Genomic DNA, 22,643 nt, shown 5'->3' on the forward strand with positions numbered 1-22,643 from the left:
AACGCGATAACTTGTCTTTGGACAAGTGAACTCTATGGACCACTTTGAATTGAAGGAAGGAGTGACATGCACATAGTGATGAAGAATTAACCAGTTAAAATGTGATTCCAAGTTTCCTCAGAAATTGAAATCTGCAGATCACGTTCCCAAGTGTTTTTTAATTTTGTCTGAAGGGACCTTATTTGTTCCTGATAACCTACCATAAATCTTAGATATTGAAGCATCATTAAAAGATTTCAAATTAAAACCTACGTCTAGTAAGTTCTTATCAGGACTTATTGGGAGGGTATGTACTTGATATCGGAGAAAATCTCTAATGTGCAAATGTCGAAAGAAGTGAGTCTTTGGCAAATTATATTCAGTTGACAATTGTTCAAACGTTAAGAAATTTCCTCCAATAAACAGATTCTGAAAACAAGTAATACCTAATCGTTCCTATTCTTTAAAAACTATGTCAGTCATAGAACGTTTAAAAAGAAAATTAGCAAAAATGGGACTAGACGAAGAAAATCTCGACAAACCATAGTATTTTCTAAATTGTAATCAAATCCTCAAAGCATGTTTAACTACCAAATTATCAGTTAATTTATTTATTGATAAAGGAAGTGAAGAGCCAAGAAAAGAAATAATGGAATTTTTTCAAACAGAATTAGCTTCCAAAGAAACCCATACTGGACAGGCCTCATGATTAATATAATGTAACCAAAAAGTAAGATTTCGTATAGGACTGCCCAGTAATATAACCTAAAGTTGGGTAAAGCAAAACCTCCATTATTTTTTAGCTTTCTGGAAATGAACTTTATTTAATCTAAGATGTTTATTTTGCCATATGTAAGAAGATATAATTGAGTCAAGAGAATAAAAAAAAGACTTGGGAATAAAAACAGGTAAAGCCTGAAAAACATGCATAAATTTAATTAAAATATTTAATTTAATAGAATTACTGCGGCCAATCAGTGATATAGAGAAGGGTGACCAATTTGGTAAGACCCTATTCAGATAATTCAGTAAAGCAAGAAAGTTCTCTTTAAATAAATGTTTATAATTGTTAGTAATAGTAACACCCAAACAGGTAAAATGATTTCTTACAATTTTAAAAGGAAGGCTAGTATAGAATGGCATCAGACTGTTCAAAGGGAAAAGTTCGCTCTTGTGTAAATTCAATTTATATCCGGAAAATTGGCTAAAACGGGAAGTTGAAGAAAGCACAAAAGATAACGAAGTCTCAACATTAGAAATGAAGAACAGTAAATCATCAGCATAGAGCAAAACCTTGTGGGTAGTACCTCTCCTAAAGATACCGGCAATCTCTGTAGATTCTCGAAAAGGAATAGCTAAAGGTTCTAGGACCAGGTCAAATAGCTAAAGGCTCAAAGGGTATTCCTGTCTAGTTCCACGTTAAAAGTTCAGAAAGTTGAAAGTTAGTGAGAACACGGGCATAGGGAGATAAATGATGTAATTTAATCCATTGAATAAAATCGGGCCCAAAGTTACATTCCTCTGTTTAAACTAGATAACTCCATTCGACCCGGTCAAAGGCCTTCTCGGCAACTGGCGAAATCACACATTCCGATATTTCCTTAGAAGGGGAATAAATAATATTCAAAAAACGACGAATATTACAATGGGAGTAACGGTTTTTGATAAACCCCGCCTGATCATCGGATACAATTGACGGTAAAATATTTTCCAATCTACGAGCCAAAACTTTAGATAGAATTTTAACATCAACCTTCAGTAAAGATTCTAATATGGCTTCCAACATTCCGTTGGGTTTTTATTCTTCTTAAGAATAAGTGAAATGAAAGCTTCATAAAAGGATTGTGGTAACCTTCCCTATTTAAAAGATTCCGAAAAAACACAACTTAAATAAGGTATAAACAGTGAGGAGGAAGCCTTATAGAATTCTCCAGGAAATCCATCCGGACCCGGAGGCTTCCCAGACTGCATTGACCGTATAACCTCGGCGATTTCCTCATGAGTAATAAACTTATCCAGTTGTTTTCGGTTATCAGCAGAGAGTGCAGGGATGTTTAATTGGGCGAAGAAGTTGTTCGTTACAGTGTCATCTTTAGGAGAATCAGAACTATAAAGTTTGGAATAAAATTCTCTGAAAGTATCATTTATTTCTAAATGATGAGTTGTCTTTTCTCCATTGGCTTTGCGAACTTCTTTAATTTGCCGTCTAGCTATGAGGTTTTTAATTGATTAGCCAATAATTTAGTTGTTTTATCTCCGTGGATATAAAATTGAGTTTTATCTTTTAAAAGTTGATTCTCAATTGGATATGTTAAAAGGAGATCGTATTTGATTTTGATTTCAACTCGCCTAGATATCCAAGGGATATCTTTGGTCGAGAAGTTTCAATTGATTGGCTAAATCAATCCTCTCTGTGTTAGGTTTTTTCCTGCCGCTTACCGCATAAGAAATAATTTGTCCACTAATAAAGGCTTTAAAAGCATCCCACATAATAAGACTGGAAGTCTCTCCCGGAGTATTCTCTTTAAAAAAGAAAGGAGGATGGTTTGAAAAAACAATCTCTTTATATTCACAGGATCAGATTGATGTAATCATTTGACTGTCATTAAAAAATTAATCATTCCTGGAGTTTGTGTGATGAACATGAGAAAAAAATGAATATTCCCCGTCTTCTGGATGTCAAAAACGCCAGACATCAGTAACACCAGTTTTCATTTTAAAAGATTGAAGAAATAAAGCTGATTTATTAAGAGCCTCTGGTTTAGTAGATGATCTATCTAACCTTTAATCTAACCAATAATTAAAATCTCCTCTAGAACCAAAGATTGTATTCGGGCAAAAGTGCAAAAAATCGTTCAGAAAATCCTGGATCGTCCGTATTCGGAGCATAATATTGGCAAATACCACTAGTCTATTATCTAACTTCCCTGATACTATAACAAAACCACCGTTAGCGTCCGTTATTACCTTATTTTGAACAAATGAAACGGTATTATCTAAAAAAATTGAAACCCCCACCTAGATTTAGCTTTTACAGGAATGATATTGCATCCCTCTCCATCTACTGTAAAAGCGTAAAGTATCACAACTGCGTGTGTGAGTTTATTGTAAAAAAAAATCATTGAGGCTTTGAGCTTTTTAATGGAAGCAAAAATCGTGATTCGCTTTACAGAATGGTTTAGTCCTTTAACATCAAAACTCATTAAATTAATCACTCGACTCATTTTAATATTGTACAAATGTGGATAATAAAGAATATACAAGCCATATTAGAATGTAGATTTAAATAAGACACTGAGCTTTCCAATAAGGTAACTAAGCAACAGACTTGGCTAAAAGCCCTAAACAGCTTCCTAATAAAGAACCCAATCCCCCTCCCCCCAACCAAAGAGAGAAAGCAGTTGACCAATAGGAAGCTCTATCTAAAGACCGTATAACCCAAATAATTCTGTTGCCAATTTCTCAAGGTTGGTAAATTTCAACCCAGTCAAAACAGTAACTTGAAAATAAAGAGTTTCAAAATCATGGAATAACAAGTATCTTTGTTAGTTTATTAGTAAAAACCTCAAAAGAATATATGTAAAATAACGCGTCAAAAATCAAACATCAAAATACATAAACGTTCAAATTATTAGTAAAAGAAGATGTAAATCTAAAGGGGCGGAATGCAATGTGATGCAGAATTTTACAACCACTTTGTAATTGGATGAGAATACCGATGGTGCATATTTTGATAGTTCATTAATATTTTGCGGTATTTGCAATGAACATTTCTGAAACCATTGGTGTAGTAATGTTAGCTGTTCAACAGCCGGATTAAATTTAGTCTGTTCTCACGGTTTGTCGTGAGGCAGAACAGAATCGCTACGGAACAGGACAATATTTGGGTCACCTTTATATAAGAATGAGATTTTCCAATGATTCAGAAGTCTGCATCTTTGTGCTGAGATTTTGCATGGTTCCAAGGGCAATAAGCAGTGAAACTACCTTTGCATTCTCAGGAGCCCAGAAGTCTGTTTTGCTTGGCAAATGTTTCTCTCTTGGAACAGTTGAGAGGAATTCCATGTTGAACCGTTATCATCAGTGGTATTAACGGCTTTTGTCGACCTCTTGCATTTACCGTTTCCAAGGGCCTCCACCAGCAGTAGTTCTGGGAAATTGTACTTACTTACTTTGGGTTAAGTGTTTTCTCGTTGTATCTAATTGCTTAGTGAAAAGATTTCGTCAACATATTGGCTGGATCAGAATCACGTAACAATCCGACGTCTTGTAACAACGTCGATAATTATTCATCCATCTCTGCATACAACTAAAACAAGGAGAGGCGAGGAAGCGAGGCCAAGTAACCAAATTATGGATTAATTAGATCCAATGAAGAGGAAGCCTGAGGACTGGGGACAGTTTGGAACCCATCGCAGAAGGACCGAGGAATTAATTGAGAAGGTGCGGTGAAATAATTTTAGGGTGCATTAAAACGACTGACTTCTCAAGATATTCGAAGTTGTAAGATCAGTGAAGGCAGATGTAAACGTATAAAATCAGAAGTATGGGGATTTACGATAGGTTTTATCGAAACAGAGTACAATAAAAAATACTTTTGGACTGTTTTCACAAAGGAGAACACAATGAACCTGCCAAAAATGTTAAGGAACAGAGAGTCTAGGGATATGGAGATAGAGAAGGAAATCATGGATCTAAACTTATCAGATATCCTCTCCACAGCCTCCAATAAGATAGTGCCCCAACTCCGCACTCTTCTACATCTTGCCTAAGATCCACAAACAGGACAGTCCTGATAGGCCTATTGATTCGGCTTGTTCTTGTCCCATTGAATTTATACCTCGATTCCATCTTGTCTCCCTTGTCCAGTCCCTTCCCACCTATATCGGCAACACGTCGGATGTCGTCCATCATTTAAAGAGCTTCCGACTCCCGGAACCTCACAGCCTCGTCCTCACCATGGGCATCCAAGGATTATTTGCTTTATCCGTTTCCTGGATGCGCACATCGTTTGCAAAGCGAGCATTAGTTTCTATCGCTAATCACCGTTGAGAAACTGGTGGGGAACTTCCTTATGAGCCCATTGCACCGTGTCTGGTGAATGAATTATCACGGTGCTGCTAATTAGGGAGGATCGAGGTTGAAGCTCGGCGACGATGAAGAACGGGTGATGCATTTCCGAGTGGTGTACAGTTTGGACTCGAACCTGCAGGTGGCGATGTTTCCATAACGTTGCCTCCATTGCCTTTCTCGACTGGACAACTCTCGGATTTGGGAGGTGTTATTAGATTAACCTGGTAGAGTAACGGACGTACATGTTATCAGTGTACATGCTGTATTGTCTGTTGAGAGGGAATGAATGTTTCCGGCTGTGGCCACAGTGACAATGAATGTAAATACTTTGTCCTGGACGATGTCGAGCTCCTCGAATATGGTTGAAGCTGGGCAGATCCATAAGAATGAAGGTCACTCGATCATACTCCTGACCTGTGCAAAGGATTCCGTTTCATTTGGAGATCCACACGCCACTGCATGCATAACGTTCGACCTGCTCTTACAGGAAAGCGATCCGTGTCGCTTAAATAATAGGTGGATGCTGACACGCTCCATGTTGATGAGAGGGAACTCACCAATGACAATGCTAGTGATAACCAATAGGAATCTCTGGTATTGGAGTTGGATATTGCCCTGCATTTCTTTTGCGTGCATTTAACAAACCAGTTTTAAAGTGAATGAATACAAATGTGGCTTCCTGTATAATTTGAGTGAAGTAGCGACAGCACCGTGAATAGAATTATAAAGAAAGAGGAAAAACGAAGACTGGGGAAATGCAGCGGCAAGTTGGCTTCGGCAGAGCAGACTGGGTGAAGTCGAGTGAGGCGGCCTGCATTAAATTAAACATTCAAAGGAGGTTTGCGACTGGAATGACCAGCGGGATAAGGGCAGAGTGGAATGGAGAGCGGAATGGCCTAATGCTGGCTTTGGTAATCAACAAACAAAATAAGGATACGTTTTGTTGTTCCCAACAAATGAACTTAGAGCAGAACAGGCGGAGCGGATAAATTCCAGAAGTATTGTCTAGTTGAGGTTCCAGAAACAGGGAACAGTGAGTAGTTTGGACACCGTATTCGTGAACTCTGATATTTCTAACAATATATCAGAGATCCTGGGAATCGTGTAGGACAACGGATCCTGCAATTGCTTTCAGGTTTAATGAACCACGCTGAACCATCGTGCCAGTGGGACGTCTCGTTAGGTTGACAGCGAGTATTTCGACTTTAGGCACAGGCTGTGCCAGTGACATCGGGAAATGGGCAGATTATCACTGCCCGATGGTACTTCAGGTATAATTTTAATGTCCAAGGAAAATTGGTGAATCAGTGTCTTTGACGTCGGCCATTGTGAATATAGCATCAGTTGCTCCAAGCATCGCTGGCACAGTATCAAGGACCTAACACATTGCGGGAAGAGTCTCAATGACCCCGGGTATCTTGAGGTCAAAGTCAGCGCATCGACTACTGGAAGTATAAGGACACAGCTCTGAGTTGGTGGGTAGAGGTTAACGTCACTGGGCAGTATGGGTACTGTTCACTGCTCAAATGTATTACAATGCAGCATCAAATACACCGGCACTATTGCGAAGTTTCAGCTTGCTCGGGGTTTGAGAGCGGAGCTTCAACATCCCCGGGGTTCGTAGGTGCAATAAGATAGATAAGATATCTTTATTTATCACATGTACATCGAAACACAAAGTGAAATGCATCTTTTTGCGTAGTATTTTGGGGGCAGCCCGCAAGTGTCGCTACACTTCCGGCGCCAACATAGCACGCCCACAACTTCCTAACCTGGACCAGGAATGTGTGAGGAAACTGGAGCACCCCAAGGAAACCCACGCAGGCACGGGGAGAAAGCACAACCTCCTTACAGACAGCGGCCGAGTTGAACCCGGGTCGCTGGTGCTGGAACGCGTTATGCTAACCGCAACACTGCCGTGCCAACAAGGTCCCAAACCACCTTGGGGGCGGTTTCATTAATCATGTGAAGCACTGAGGTGACCGGATATTTCACCGCGGTCTTCACTTGCTCCCTGAACTTGGACTGAGTCGCCGCGTAAATAAAGGTGTTCGTACAACAGCTAATATTACTTAGCAGAAATCCGAGCTCGTGAAAGATCAGTTCAGAATCGTTCCACTCTCCTCCAGTTCCTGTGATCCGATAATAGACGAATTCCACAACAAAAGTCAGCCACAGGATTATGAAGCTGCCGGAAAGAGTAAAAAGTAGAACGATACACTTCCTCCTGCTCTCCATTTCCGGGTCACTGCGGTTATCTCCCTTTCCCTGACCCCTCAAACGTTTACGAACCCGACTGGCCACTAAAATGTGCCTGACTGTCAGAGCGTTAAGCGGCAAAATCACTGCGAAAGGGAGCAGCGGGTTTAAAACTGCATCTAGCCAGTCAAAACCCACCCACCCGGGTTCAGTGTAATAATTTGCTTTCGTCACACAAAACCACCGGACATTGTCGATGACCTCTCTGTGCTCACGGGAGAAGTAAAAGGGAACGTTTTTCAGACACAACAAAATGCCAGTTGTTGCTAGAACCGTAGTTGCAATATTTCCTGTGCAATATTTTGTTTTCAGCTTCTGCGAACAAATAGCGATAAATCGATCAAAGGTGAAAGTGACGGTGAACCAGACAGAACAGTCTACAGCTGCATACGTCAATGCAAGGTTAGCACGGCAAACAGTGGTGATGTCCAGGAAACACACTGGAAAATAATGATCATTGATCTTACGAAAAATTACTTCTGTGGTGATAAGCAGTAGATCCGCCGCCGCCATGGCCAACAGGTAGCGGGTGGTGCAGGTGGAGAGGCCGCACTTTCCCCGGGACAGGATCACAATCGCCACTAAATTGACTGGAGAAAGAGAAGAGACATCGAGGATTATTCTACGAATATTTCTTCGAGATTGAGCACCGACTCGATATCTTAAACCGAAATAAAGAGAGGATTGGAATCGAATCATGTGCAGCAATCTCAGAAATCCCAAGTACAGCAACAACGATTCCGAATCTCTGATTTTCTGAAAAGAAATACAGAGACGAGCAAGAGTGAGTTTATCGCCCGGAATGTAGATGGAAACCATCACACGTAGGATCAGGTTTGTCCTTTCAGTATTTCAACCCAGCAACAGGAGTAGGTTTGTCGTTTATTGTGATGTTTACTGATCATTTATCAAGAAAATTACTGATCCATCGCAGCGCAAATTACCAGTTTACGCCTCATAAGCCGTCATTCTCTTAAATTACAGAAATCTGATTATCTCTATTTTGGATAACCACAGCAACTAGCCCCACGAACGCTTCCATCTACAGAATTCTAAAATAATCGTCACATTCCTCGACTCAGCTCAGTCCTTAATAGTTTACACTTACTGACATTATTAGTGTCCCTTTTCCCAGCCTCCTAAATCAGTGGAAATATCATCCGTGCCTCCAGCTTTGTATATTTCAATGAGATCTGCTCCCACTCTGATCTTTGGAGAATTCAGTCCAAGACTGTTGAATCTTTCTTTATGTGGCAAACGGCTCAAACCTGGAACCAGTTCCGTGAGTCTTTGCGGCATCTCTCTCTGTGGCAGGTACCTTGTTTTTACGGTAAGGAGATCGAATCTGCACACAATTTCCAGCTGCGATCTCAGCAAGACCATTGACGATAATACTTCTATGTTCCTGTCTTCAAATCGTCTCCTAATAGAGGCTAATCTACTTCTACATATTGGCTTTCGATGGTTTAGTTAACTGTACACTCGTGTCCCTTTGCATAACAGCAAGAGCCAATCTCTCACAATTTTACAAATATTCTGTTCTGTTTTGTCTTGTGTGCATGAAAATGAATAAATCACAACTTTCCACGTTATATTCCATCTGAAATGCTCTCGTCCTTTCACGCAGCTTGTAAATATCCCCTTCAAACATTTTCGTATCTTTCTGTTTTCCTCTGTGCTCTCAACCCCACTTCGTCAGAAGACTAGGGCATATGGCATATGGTCCCATTTACCAAATCTGTTACACAGATTGTGAATAGCTCCGTCTGACTAACCGATTCTCACACTTTCATTCTAATCACATGCCAGCCCAAGAAAGATACAAAATTACAACATTTTGCTTGTTGTCCGATTCTTAATACATGTCCGTATTTTAATCCCGGTTTCATATGATCAAACTTTGTTGACCGATCTTCTGTTTAGGACCTTATATGGACTCTTCTGAAAATCCAAAATCCGCCACACCCACTTGTTCCCCGTTTTCTTTTGTCTTAACTGCATCCTAAATGATCTCAGAAGATGAGTGAAGTGTCTTTGGCTGTCTGGTTGTGCGGATTTGGTACTACTGGCAAGGGTACCAAGGCCGCTACAAACTCAGCATATGAAGGGGGCGGGGTGTTGAACCTGATCAGGTCGTTTTTCCCCTCATCATCTTCTTTTTAATTTCTTCTGAGAGGAGGACATGTCCGTGAAGGGGGCGGGGTGTTGAACCTGATCAGGTCGTTTTTCCCCTCATCATCTTCTTCTTAATTTCTTCTGGAGAGGAGGACATGTCCGTGAAGGGGGCGGGGTGTTGAACCTGATCAGGTCGTTTTTCCCCTACTCATCTTCTTTTTAATTTCTTCTGGAGAAGAGGACATGTCCGGCTTTACTGCGGAAAGTCCTTCTATGATTTTCTCAACTCAAGCATTCTGTTGTCCATGTTGCTTTGTCTATGTGGTATGTCTCTGACGGTTCCCATTCACTCATTGACCAGATAATCTTGTTTGACAGCTTATCGCCGTAGTTATCCCGGTTTTACCCTGTCAGAGACCCCTCCCTCCCAACGCCCTTGCTGCAGCTAAACAAGTCTCTTTATTTTCTTCCCTGTTCCGACGATGGGTCAGAAACTTCAGTTATGTTTCTCTTCTCACAGATAAGGCCAGCGCTGTTGAGTATTTCCCACATGTTCTGCTTCAATTTGGGCTATTAATCATGGCTGAATACTATTCTACGTTCACAGGCATTCCCATTATTATACCATGGCTGGTTCAGAATATACATTCCAAAATATCATTATTCAGTATTACCCTAATGTGACAGAGTCCCATTCTGTTATGAGGCGTCAGTAACACGTGACACTCTCCAGTAATAACTCTCAACAAGTGAAATTCTCGAATGTGAAATCCTCCCAGTAATACATTTCCAGACAGCTATCCGTCTTTAGCCTAAATACCGAAGATAATAACGACGTATTGTGCTCTCTTGAGTTAAAAATAAAGGTTTAGTGTTGGTTGACTGAATGTAATCAAAGACAGTAGTGAGTAAGGATATTTTAATTGAATTGTTGTCACGATACGATTGTTGTACAACGGTCTCCACAGCGACAGCGTCTGTATTTATCATAATCAAAGGAAAGCCAAACTGTAAAATCAGAGAAACAGGGGAAGCTCATTCGGCCTTGTTATCAAAATCAACATTTTAGTATCTTTATTAATTTCTTGCTGCAGCTGAACGTTTGAATTCAGTATGTACGAGGGCACCAAGATCAACTTCACGCCAATGTTTCCCAGTCCATTCTTATTTATCTAATTATCCGCTTTTACAATTATTGTCGCAATAACCTAGCAGTTATTTACGTTCTTGCGCTGCTGCAAAGCATTTACCCACTCGTCCAAATCACATTACATTAAGACTCCTTTGCATCTTCCTCGCAACTCACAACTCCACCTGGTTTCATGTTGTTGGGAAATTGAGCAATATGGCATTCTCTCCCAGCACATCGCAGTGACAGTTGTCTTATGCCACCCTGATAATTTGCCAGTCATTTCTACTCTTTGTTTCAATCAGTTTTCAATATCTCCCGGTATATTGTAACATCCGATCTCACGACTGATTATTGTGCACACTAACCTGTGAAGTTAGACTCAACAAATGCTGCTTAAATATCCAATAACATAACATGGACTGCTCTATCTGATACCAGTTGTAAACTCAGAAATCTCCAGCAGATATGTCAAACATGGTATCTCTTTCGTAAATCCCAGTCGGATTGGTTTCTAATATGCCCAGTACTTTATGGGTGTCAATTTATGATTACATACTTTACAACAGACTCTGGCATTCTTCCTAATACATATATCAGACTAACTGGTTTATCGCTCCCACTTTTCTCTCTGCCTCCCGTATCAATCGACCATCTGTGTAATTAACTCAGATATACCCATTTGGTCGTTATACCCATTTTTAAACAGTCTGATGCTATCCAATCTGTCCGCAAAGTTCCTTTATTTATGGATACGTTGATGATGCATAAAACGCATCGACTATTTTCATGGCTTTCTCTTTAAGTACTCTGGGATGCATAATATCAAATCAGAATTTCTCCAGCAATATTTTCCACGGATGTTCATTTCTTTAACGCTTTCCTTTTATACGTCCACAATCAGGGAATTTATTAACTCGCTAGGTCTTAACACTATCCAAACCTATTTGTTTCATGGTTTTGCCATTATATGTCACAAATTCAAACACAACTTTATTTGTTACATTAACTTACCAGGAACGCCAATGATGGCAATGATCACGTACAATATTTCCTCGACACCGTAGTACAACTTCAGCATTTTCCAGTTGAGGAGGAGTTCTCTTTATGCTGTGGATAATCTGAGAACTATTGTTCTCGGTTATGCATTCCCTGAGGCTTTATATACCTCTGGTTTGGGCCCCAAAGTGTCAATCAGGTGTAGTTGAATTAAAAATAGGTATTTTAAAAATACTAACAGATTACGTCATCTGAAACTAATCCCAGCTTTGACAGATTGTGTTTGGCATGGAAATTAATTGAGAAAGACCAACGACTGAAAAATCCTGTGGGCACCAGTAGTTGCAAATTGGGAGCAGCATTCTTCCAGAAATGTGGATATAATTTCAAACACCTGTCACCCTTCCATTTACCTCATGTTGTTCGCCTGACATCCTCCAGTCTGCTTCATCTAGCAATGCAATTCTGAATGTCGTATCCCTCTCAGAGCAGGTAAACTCCCTTACTTGAAGGTGCGGTTTGCATCCATGGACAGAAAACAAAAGTTAATTGATCACTTTAGACTGAGACATCTCAGCAAAGTGAAAGATTATTCCATCTAATACAGCGGCAAATTTATCACAACCTCCTCAGATCAAGACAGATCCATAAAACATTATAGTATTCCAAAGATAAGGAATATATAGGAACAAAAGAGACTGAACATAGGTTAGTACAGCGCAGGAGCAGGCCCTTCAGCCACGGTTTCTGTGCCGGTCACGATGCCAACCAACACTAATCGCATCCACCTGTGCACGTCCTGTATAAGTCTCTCTAAAAGGATGCTCTCATATCTGCCTCCACCACAAGCCGTGGCAGCGCGTTCCAGGTATCCACCAGTCTCTGCGTAAATCAATTTTAAGCCTTCACCCTCACCTTAAATCTAAATCAAAATCCCTTTATAATCTCAGAAATTCTTTCACTGTGCACTATACTGCCCATTTTACTATCACCTGCAAACTCACTGACGCACGCCACCTACACTCTCATCCAAATCATTAATATAAATGAGTCTGATTCTGGATTTAGTGCTGAGTAATGAGCAGGATTTGATAAGAGAACTCGAAATAAATGAGCCATTGGGAGATAGTGACCATAACATGATAAGTTTTTATCTGTAATTGGAGAAGGAAAAGGGCAAATCAGAAGGGTCAATTTTGCAGCTGAACAAAGGAGAATATGGAGCCATGAGGGAGGAGCTGGCTAAAGTTGACTGGGCGGGCATCCTAGCAGAATTGTCAGTGGAACAGCAATGGCAGGTATTCTTGGGAATAATGTACAAGGTGCAGGATCAGTTTATTCCCCAGAGAAGGAAAGACTCAAAGAGGGGAAAGGGGCCACCGTGGCTGACAAAGGAAGTCAGAGATAGCATTGTGTTAAAAAGGAAGAAGTATGGCAGAGCCAAGCTGAGTGGGAAGATAGAAGATTGGGAAATTTTTAAGGTGCAGCGGAATTTAACTAAAAAGGTAATTCGGGAAGGAAAAATGAGGTACGAAGGCAAGCTAGCCAGGAATATTAAGGAGGATAGCAAAAGCTTTTTTAGGTATGTGAAGAGAAAGAAGTTAGTTAGGAACAATGTTGCGCCCTTGAAGACCGAACCGGGTGAAATTATTACGGGAAACAGGGAGATGGCAGTTGAATTTAATAAGTACTTTGGATCTGTCTTCACGGGGGAAGATGTAAGAAATCTCCCAGAGGTAAGGATGGACAAAAGGTAGAGAGTGACAGAGGAACTGAAGTGGATTGACATTAGGAAAGAAATGGTCATGGGTAGACTAATGGGGCTCAAGACTGACAAATCCCCAGGTCCAGATGTTCTGCATCCCAGGGAACTAAAGGAGGTGGCTCTAGAAATTGTGGATGCATTGGTGATCATTTTCCGATGTTCCTTAGATTAGGGGTCAATTACTGAGGATTGGAGAGTGGCTAATGTTATCCCACATTTTAAGAAAGGAGGTAGGGAGAAAACGGGGATCTATCGTCCAGTTAGCCTAACATCTGTGGTGGGGAAGATGCTAGAGTCCATTATTAAGGATGAAATAACGGCATATTTGGATAGCAATGATATGCAATCTGGTCGAGTCAACATGGATTTACTAAGGTCAAATCATACTTGACTAATCTACTGGAGTTTTTTGAGGATGTAACCAGGAAAATAGACGAGGGCGATTCAGTGGATGTTGTATACCTCGACTTTCAGAAGGCATTTGATAAAGTGCCGCACAGGAGATTGGTGGGTAAAATTAGGGCTCATGGAATTGGGGCGCGGGTATTAACATGGATAGAAAACTGGTTGGCGGATAGGAAACAAAGTGTAGGGGTGAATGGATGTTTCTCAGAATGGCAGGCCTTGACTAGTGGGGTGCGAAAGGGCTCGGTGCTGGGACCACAGCTGTTTACGATCTATGTTGATGATTTAGATGAAGGCATTGTGAATAACATTAGCAAGTTTGCTGATGATACAAAGTTGGGTGGCAGTGCGACATGTGAAGAGGAGGTTAGGAGAATTCAAGGTGATTTGGATAGGTTGGGTTGAGGAAGTGAAGGGTTAAGAATTGCAACCATACCTATAACTGGCAAACAAAATATATATATGTATTCATATTTCTTTAGCAAGGACTAGCAAACTGCTGACCCATTAGTTAGGTTGGAATGTTAAGTATGTTAACTGCCTTTGTTTCTGGATAACGAACCATTCCGATATGTCAGACGGTAGTGATACTGTATGTAATTAACATCGAGGTAAAGACTTGTTCTGAACAATGAAGGGTGATACCTGCCTTTGAAAGCCTTGACTATAACTCAATTATACTAAGACAACAGGTGTGATAGCTTTCTCGGGATCTCTATAGCTTGACCGAAACTCGCGGCGCCGTTTGCATGGGATGTGCGTGACAATTCCTGTATAAATGTTTGTCTGCCCTTTGTTCGGAGAGAACTCGGGAAGCGACTCTTAGCGAGTGCTGAAGAGAATTCTCCTAGCGGTGCACTGCTAATAAAGGTATTTGTTAGAATCGACCTCGTGGCACTGTGTTATTTACAGCGGACGGATAGGGAAATTGATTTCGGGACGACAGGGTAAGTGGGCAGATACTTGGCAGATGAAGTTTAATGTGGAAAAATGTGAGGTTATCCACTTTGGGAGCAGGAACAGGAAGGCGGATTATTATCTGAATGGTGTGGCGTTAGGTAAGGGGGAAATACAAAGGGATCTAGGAGTCTTTGTTCATCAGTCACTGAAGGTGAATGAGCAAGTGCAGCAGGCAATGATGAAGGCTAATGGAATGTTGGCCTATATTACAATAGGAATTGAGTACAAAAGCAAAGAGATTCTTTTGCATTTGTACAGGGCTCTGGTGAGGACACTCCTGGAGTATTGTGTACAGTTTTGGTCTCCAGGGTTAAGGAAGGATATCCTGGCTATAGAGGACGTGCAGCGTAGGTTTACGAGGTTAATTTCGGGCATGTCGGGACTGTCTTATTCTAAGAGGTTGGAGAGACTGCGATTGTACACGCTGGAATTGAGAAGATTGAGAGGGGATCTGATTGAAACATACAGGATTATTAAGGGATTGGACAGGATAGAGACAGGAAATATGTTCCAGATGTTGGGGGTCCAGGACCAGGGGGCATGATTTAAGAATAAGGGCTAGGCCATTTAGGACAAGAGGGCAGGAAAAACTTCTTCTCCCAGAGGGTTGTGAATTTGTGGAATGCACTGCCTCAGAGGGCAGCGGAGGCCAATTCTATGGGCACTTTCAAGAAGGAGCTAGATAGGTTTCTTATAGATAGGGGAATCAAGGGATATGGGGACAAGGCAGGAACAGGATATTGATTGTTGAGGATCAGCCATGATCTCAAAATGGCGGTGCAGACTCGAAGGGCCGAATGGTCTACTTCTGCTCCTATTGTCTTTTGTCTATTGTCTCTTGATACATACAACAGCAGACCCAGCACTGATCCCTGTGGCCCACCTCTGGTCACGGGCCTCTAGGTTGAGAAACAACCCTCTGTCTCCAAACATAAAGCCAATAATGTGTCCACTTGAGCAGCGCCCTGGATCGCACGTGATCTATCCTTCCAGACCAGACAACCTTGCTGAAGTCCATGTAGACAACGATTACTGCACTTGCCTCAGCTACTTTCATGGTGACCTCTTCAAAGAAAAATCTCAACCAAATTCGAAAGACACAGTTCCCACACACAGAGCCATGCTGACCATCTATAATCAGTTCTTGCCTTTCCAAGTGCAGGTCAATCCTGTCTCTCAGAACCCCGTCCAATAACTGTCCCGGCACTGATGTTAGCCCCACCAGTCTGTAGCTCCCAGGCTTTTTCTCGCAGCCCTTCTTAAATCACAGTACAACATAAGCTTCCCTCCAGTCTTCCGACCCCTCACCCGTGGCTTTCGATGATACAAGTATTTCCACAAGGGCCCACACAATGTCTTCCCTACCTTCCCACAATGTCCCAGGATACACTTGGTCAGGCCTCAGGGTCATATCTAACTTTGTGCATTTTAAGACCTCCAGCACCTCCTCCACTGTCATGTGGTCTCTCTTCAAGACATCTCTGTCCTGAGTTTCCTGCCATTTTCGTCCTTTTCCACAGTAAATATGTGAAAAATATGTGTTCAGGACCTCACCTATATCCTATGATTCCACATACATATGATCTTGGTGATCCTTAAGGAGCCCTGTTCACTCCTACCGTTTAACTGTTGTATTGGAAGTGTGTTTTTGGGTGTTGGGCTTGGTGTGGGACTGAATGTCTCTGCTGTCTGACACTGGAACTGATGAGCTGTCGGTGTCTCTGTGCTCTGTAACCTACCTGGTGTGTGAGAGATGGAGCGGCTGCTATGTTCCTTGTCCCTCGGGAGGAGGTAACATCAGAGTTGATTGAAGTCTCTCCCTGTGGGAAGGGAACGGGATCAGTTAGGGAGAGGTAAAAGGCAGACGGCTGTGTCAAGCGGCCGGTGCAGCCAGTGTCAGTGTGTGAGGCCGTTGCAGGGCTGCAGCTCTCAGCTTATGCCGACCAGCAGAGGGCGGCAGCTCCACATCAAATGAGGGACACACACACACACACCGTAACATCCCAGCATGGATCCGGGAATGGGACTACCCATGGAGCAGGGTGATTTACACAGCTCGCATTTCCACACACCTCTCCCATGGGACTCGCCGCTCAACCGGAACCAAACAGCCGCTTTTTAAACTATGTCCCCCACACTTCTCATCGGGAGTTCTGAAAGAAACTGCAGAGAGTTGTGGCCACATCCCAACGCATCACGGTCACCAGCCTCCCCTCCTTGAACTCTGTCTTTACCTCTCGTTGCCTTGGCAAAGCAGCCAGCAGAATCAAAACTCCACCCACCCAGGATATTCTCTCTTCTCTCCTCTTCCATCTGGTTGAAGATACAGAAGCCTTGAGGACACGTACCGCCAGACAAGGATAGCTTCTACCCCACTGTGATAAGACTATTGAAAGGTTCCCTTATACAATGAGATGGACTATGACCTCACGATCTAATTTGTTGTGACCTTGCACCTTTTTGCACTGCACTTTCTCTTTAGCTGTGAAACTTTACTCTGTACCGTTATTGTTTTACCTGTACTACCTCAATGCACTCCGTACTAACTCAATGTAACTGCACTCTGTAATGAATTGACCTGTACGATCGGTTTGAAATAGAATCTTTTCACTGTACCTCGGTACAAGTGACAATAATAAGCCAATACCAAACAATCTCTCTTTGTAAAACAGCCCCCAGCCTGAGTGCCTGGCTTTGTGTCCACTGCTCACTGTGCAGTAACAACACACACCGAGAGACTGGAACCAAACCGAGGTCTTTCCTTCCTGGTCTGGGAAGAAGGAAGCAGCAGTGACCGTGACAGCAGCTCCTTCCCACTCCGCCTCCCCCGCCCTGCCCACCCCAGCCCGGGACCGGCCTCACCCTCCCCACTCACTCCATGTTCCGGGCCCAGTCGCTGCTCCACTCCGCCTCTTCCCCCAGCCGCCTCCTCCACTTCCCCGGGTCCGGACTCCATGTCAGTCCCTGAGAACATCTGCGGAGCTGGTCCATGAGCCCATCTGCGGAGCGGCTCAAAAAGCGATGCGCTGCTTGGAGGAGGCTACTGTCAGCGCCCTGCCCCCGGGCCCGGGAGCTCTCCATTCCCGGCTGCTTTAAACCCGCTCCCCCCGCTCGCTGAGGGAATGGCGCTCACAGGCGGAGCTGCAGCAAACGGCGCATGTTCTCTGCCGTTCGCTGTTAATCAGGGACAGGGGCGGGGCTACGCCGCGCATGCGCTCCTGTCCGCCTGATGTCACAGAGGGAAGCCCAGCCGGACCTTTCCCCAGTTCACTTTGATCAGAGTCTGAGCGGAGAGTCCGGGCCTGGGGGAGGGACAGGGCGGCTTTACACCCGGGACCCTCCGCTGTAAAACATGTTCACTGGGATCGTTCTCTGCAAAATGCTTCAGATGTTCCTGAGGCTCTACACAAAGTCCCTTCTCGGGAGACTCTCCCGTCCTGGGCACTGCAGACCGGCCTGTTCCACATTCCAGATATAAAATGAACTGATCACTGCGACAACAAACTCTTTGTCGCTCTTGCATTTTATTGTTAAAATTTCTCTGGTATTTCCAGTTAACCTTGAAAGCAGGCAACCCATCTCCCCGTCGGGGAATTGAACCCCGGTCTCCCGCGTGACAGGCGGGGATACTGACCACTATACTAACGAGGAACCGACAGGTGTCTGTGGACTATCATGCAGATGTGAGTGTACCGGAGAGTTCACAGCATCACCCCCGTGTTTGTTCGTTCACTGTTAACGTTCACTGTGTGACCGGAGGGGTCTATCTTTTAGCGATTCAGTCACTTATTGTGTTCAAGACTTTCCGGAGGTGGGGCTCCCATTAGGGCTGAGCCGCGTGTGGTTGGAAAGGTTATTTCTAATCAGGAATTATTTTTCTAGTTGAGTTATGGGTGAGGCAGGAAATGATTTGTAGCCCTTTATCTCAGGGGTCGACTCTCACCTCGGTCCGATCTCGGCTGAATAATTACTGGGCGGTGTGCGACTCCTGTCTGCTGGAAGTTGGCGACATCAACTGGACGGAACAGGGACTGCAGCAGAGTGAGGAATGACCCGTCGGAAGGCAGCTCGGGGTCTGGGTCAGAGAGTCAAACAGCACTGGAGACGGTCAGTACCCGCATCTCCTGCAGCATCATGGAGCGATGGGGGTATAGTTGTTAGCATAGCTGTCTTCCAAGCAGTTGACCCGGGTTCGATTCCCGGTCATCGCAGGTTGTGGATTTTTAAAATCAGAACACGATCTGTGCAGAACACGATGGGACGAGCGGTCTGGTGCCGCTAACTCTCGTGCGGCTTCCTGGATTCACTGAGTTCTATCAGTGAGTGTAAGAGAGATTCCATCGCGGTTCCGTTCATTATTGTTCACTGTGGGCAGGTCAGTGGATCAGGGATGGAATTTCCGTCCCCCACCTTTGCCCGGGAGATCGATGAACGAATTCAGTGCAGCTCCCTACCTTCACTCTGTCCCAGATCCCCACAACAACCGAGGACACATCCCAGCATGTCCCAGGTGACGTGTTCACACCGAGTGACGTCACTGTTCACGCCCCGCTCTATGTCTGTGTTCACCCTGTGGGATCCTCCCCTCATCCCCCCCCCCTCCGTTCCCAGAGGAACTTTAAACCTCTCTTATCCACTCACAGTCATAGGGTTCTGCAGCACAGAAACCGACCCTTTGGCCTATCATGTCCATGCTGACCAACAAGTACCAATCCAGAATAATCTCTCATACAGCACTTAGTCCGTTGTCCTCAGTGCCTTGGCGATTCCAGGGCTCGTCTGGATACTTGTCAAACACCGCGTGTGTCCCTGTCTCCAGCACCCACTCAGGGGGTGGGTTTCAGATTGTAAACACCCTCCTCGTGGGGAATTTCTTCCTCTGATGCCCTCCGGTGAAAGACATGTCTGCAATGGGTGGAAGTTCCTCACCATCTCCGCCCCTGATTATATGAGATAACTCTGCAAGGTCCCAGTCACCAGCATCCGCTCCATGGAAAACGCCCCAATCTATCCAGTCCCTGCTCATAACTGAAACGCTCTACCTCAGATATCATCCTGGTGACTCTCCCCCGCACCCTCTCCTCTCCATCTAGGGCTTCCGTCACTCCCTCTGCTCGACGATAATATCTTACTTTTACGGCAAACCAGCCCGAAGTTTTGTTTTGTTTCCCATCTTTGGTGTCGGTGTGCAAGAAGTTTGGATTCTCTCTTCATTGGTAAATTGCTGTTTACGACGTAGTAAATAGCAGAGAGATGTTTAGCTCCATCGACCTCTGGGTCGTGGGCCCAGCACGCTGCCGCTGCGCCACTCTGCTGTTGGGTAAACATTGTGTGATGTTGCTGCGCTATGAATGTTCCGCCGTCCCTTCCATCATTTGTATTTGTCGTTTCTTTTCCCTCGCTGACTTCTCTTTCTCTCCTGACATTTCCCTTCTGTCGCCCTTCCCCTGTCTCTCTGTCTTCCTTTCCCTGTTCCTTACTTCCTGCCCAATCCGGTCACTATCCCTGTGCTGTCTGTGCTCTCTCCCGGTCGGATATCTCGTTCCCGACATTTCAGCAATGACTGTATTTGACATGTTGTCTTTGACCCTGTTACTGCGGCCCTGCTGACGGACATTCTGTTTATCTCCTCCTGTGTGTGTTCCGTGTTCTGGATATAACCGTCGGCGAATTAACGGCTGCAGCAATTCCAAGAGCAACGCGGCTGGACCGGGCAGCAACAGGTGGGGAGTAGCGGGGTGCCGCAGGGTCCTGTGTACTGATCTGGCAGGGGAGTTACGGGGATCTCAAGGCTGATACCCGGGCGGAGGCTCGCCCACTGCACTCCGGGCGCGCTGACGCCTGCTGTGTCCCAAATGTGGGACACTCGACTGTAAAATGTGTGGTGGTGTGGAAGGTGTTCGCGGTCTCCCTGATCTTCAGTCAATCCTAGAATTACATTCAACTTATTCTGACCTTATCCCCCGCATGTCCTTTGTCGCCTGTGGTAACGGAGACGTTAGGCGTTCAGAACGGGACTGACGCTGTCGCCTACCTCATCAATTCTATAGATTACGCCTCTCCAAATGACAGTTCAGTCTCCTGATCTTTTAGCTGCACAATATGTTGTCCGCTCAGACCTTTGACTTGCGCTCTGTTCCACCGAGAATATCAATGAAATATTTGTACCTTATATTTAAGTTTGAAAGGAGTATCAATGAAAGGTTTATACTAACCAAGGAGGAGGATGTCTGAGAGATGGCCGGAAGATTGGAAGTGATTTATCGCTGTTAGACATCACTTTCCCAGCTCTCTGGGGCTCGGGACAGCATCGCGTTTCTCCAGGAATTTCCGCGCGTTATTCAAAATTCAAGATCATCAGCGTGGAGATGCCGGGGATTAATTCCAGGACCTCATACATGCAAAGCATGCGCTCTCCCACTGAGCTACATTCCCGATAGAAGGGAGCAGATTTTGACAGACAGGAGATTGCAGATGCTGGAATCTGGAGCAACCAGCAATCTGCTGGAGGGAATTAGCGGTCGAGCGGCATCTGTGGGAGGAAAGGAATTGTCGACGTTTTGGGTCGAAACCCTGCATCAGGACTGACGTGGGGACAATGCGGGGATTTGACTGGAAACGTCGACAATTCCTTCCCCACACAGGCGCTGCTGGACCCGCTGAGTTCCCGCAAAATATTGTTTGTTGTAGCTTTAGAGGCAAGAATGCCTCCACCCCCACCCCGTGGTGGCCCCCGTGTTTCCCCCACTGGGCATAAATCACTGCGCCCCCGTTCAGTAAGTTCATGGTTGATCATCCAAATTCACTTCCCTTTTCCATCGTTTCACCTCCCTCTGTTTAACGTCAGATATTATTCAGAGTCATACTGAATGATCAAAGCCCAGGAAGCAAACAAATGAAGCACAACATTAGACCCAACGAGTTCCAGGGACGTTGCTTTACGAAACATGTACATCCCGGTGAAAGGGAAGCGGAACATCCGGACTCCGGACGTGATACCCCGCAGGGAGGGTTCCCACTGAACCCAGTGAGGCGGTAGCAAGGAGCGGCTGCCTCCGGACAGCGCAGTGTTACCCAGCTGACAATGACACGCACATCAAAGGCTGCCGGATCGCCAGCGTCCCTGGGTGGGTTCGAACCACCAACCTTTCGGTTAACAGCCGAACGCGCTGACCGATTGTGCCACAGAGACACAGTGAAGGAAGCGGGAATGAATGGGCCATTCCCGGGTTGGGAGGCGGTGACCAGGGATCGGAGCTGGAACCCGGCTTTTCACAATTTGCATCAATGGTTTGAATCAGGGAGTCCTGGAAATTATGAAACAGAAAATGATGGAAACACTCAGCGGGTCGGGCAGCATCTGTAGAGAGAGATAAACAGAACCGTAACGGAACAGGGACTGAAGAAGAGTGAGGAATGATCCATCAGGAAGCAACTCGGGGACTGACTATCGAGTCACAGAGTCAAACAGCACTGGTGGCGGTTCAGTACCCGAATCTACTGCAGCATGATGGAGCGATGGTGGTATAGTGGTGAGCATAGCTGCCTTCCAAGCTAGTTGACCCGGGTTCGATTCCATCGCAGGTTGGAGAGTTTCAATTGTCTCAAAATTCAACCCTATGCAGAACAGAGGGGCCGAGCGGTCTCCTCCTGATAACTCGCGTGCGGCTTCGTGGATTCATTGAGTTCCGGTCAGGGAGTGTAAGAGAGATCCCATCACTGTTCCATTCATTATTATTCACTGTGGGCAGGACAGTGGATCAGTGAAGGAATTCCCGTCCCCCACCTTTTCCCGGGATATCGATGAACGGATCAGTGCAACTTCCTGTTTTCACTCTGTCCCAGATTCCTTCAACAAACGAGGACACATCCCAACATGTTCCAGACGACGTGTTCGCACCGAGTGACGTCAGTGTATTCACACTCCGCTCTCTGCCTGTGTTCACCCTGTGGGATCTC

The 22,643-nt window shown here is 44.5% G+C and overlaps 3 non-coding genes across 3 annotated transcripts; 1 reads left to right on the forward strand and 2 right to left on the reverse strand.

Annotated features, from left to right (window-relative positions):
* Positions 1-18,263: 18,263 nt before the first annotated feature.
* trnad-guc (transfer RNA aspartic acid (anticodon GUC)) lies at positions 18,264-18,335 on the reverse strand. Its single transcript has one exon. It is a non-coding gene; the product is annotated as a tRNA-Asp (tRNA).
* Positions 18,336-20,439: 2,104 nt separating this feature from the next.
* On the forward strand, positions 20,440-20,598 carry LOC127587108 (U1 spliceosomal RNA). The gene has a single exon (XR_007958742.1). It is a non-coding gene; the product is annotated as a U1 spliceosomal RNA (small nuclear RNA).
* A 1,204-nt stretch (positions 20,599-21,802) lies between these two features.
* trnan-guu (transfer RNA asparagine (anticodon GUU)) lies at positions 21,803-21,876 on the reverse strand. The gene has a single exon. It is a non-coding gene; the product is annotated as a tRNA-Asn (tRNA).
* Between the last annotated feature and the right edge of the window lie 767 nt (positions 21,877-22,643).

Source organism: Pristis pectinata, chromosome 38 (assembly GCF_009764475.1).
Source record: "Pristis pectinata isolate sPriPec2 chromosome 38, sPriPec2.1.pri, whole genome shotgun sequence".
Classification (NCBI taxonomy): Eukaryota; Metazoa; Chordata; class Chondrichthyes; order Rhinopristiformes; family Pristidae; genus Pristis; species Pristis pectinata.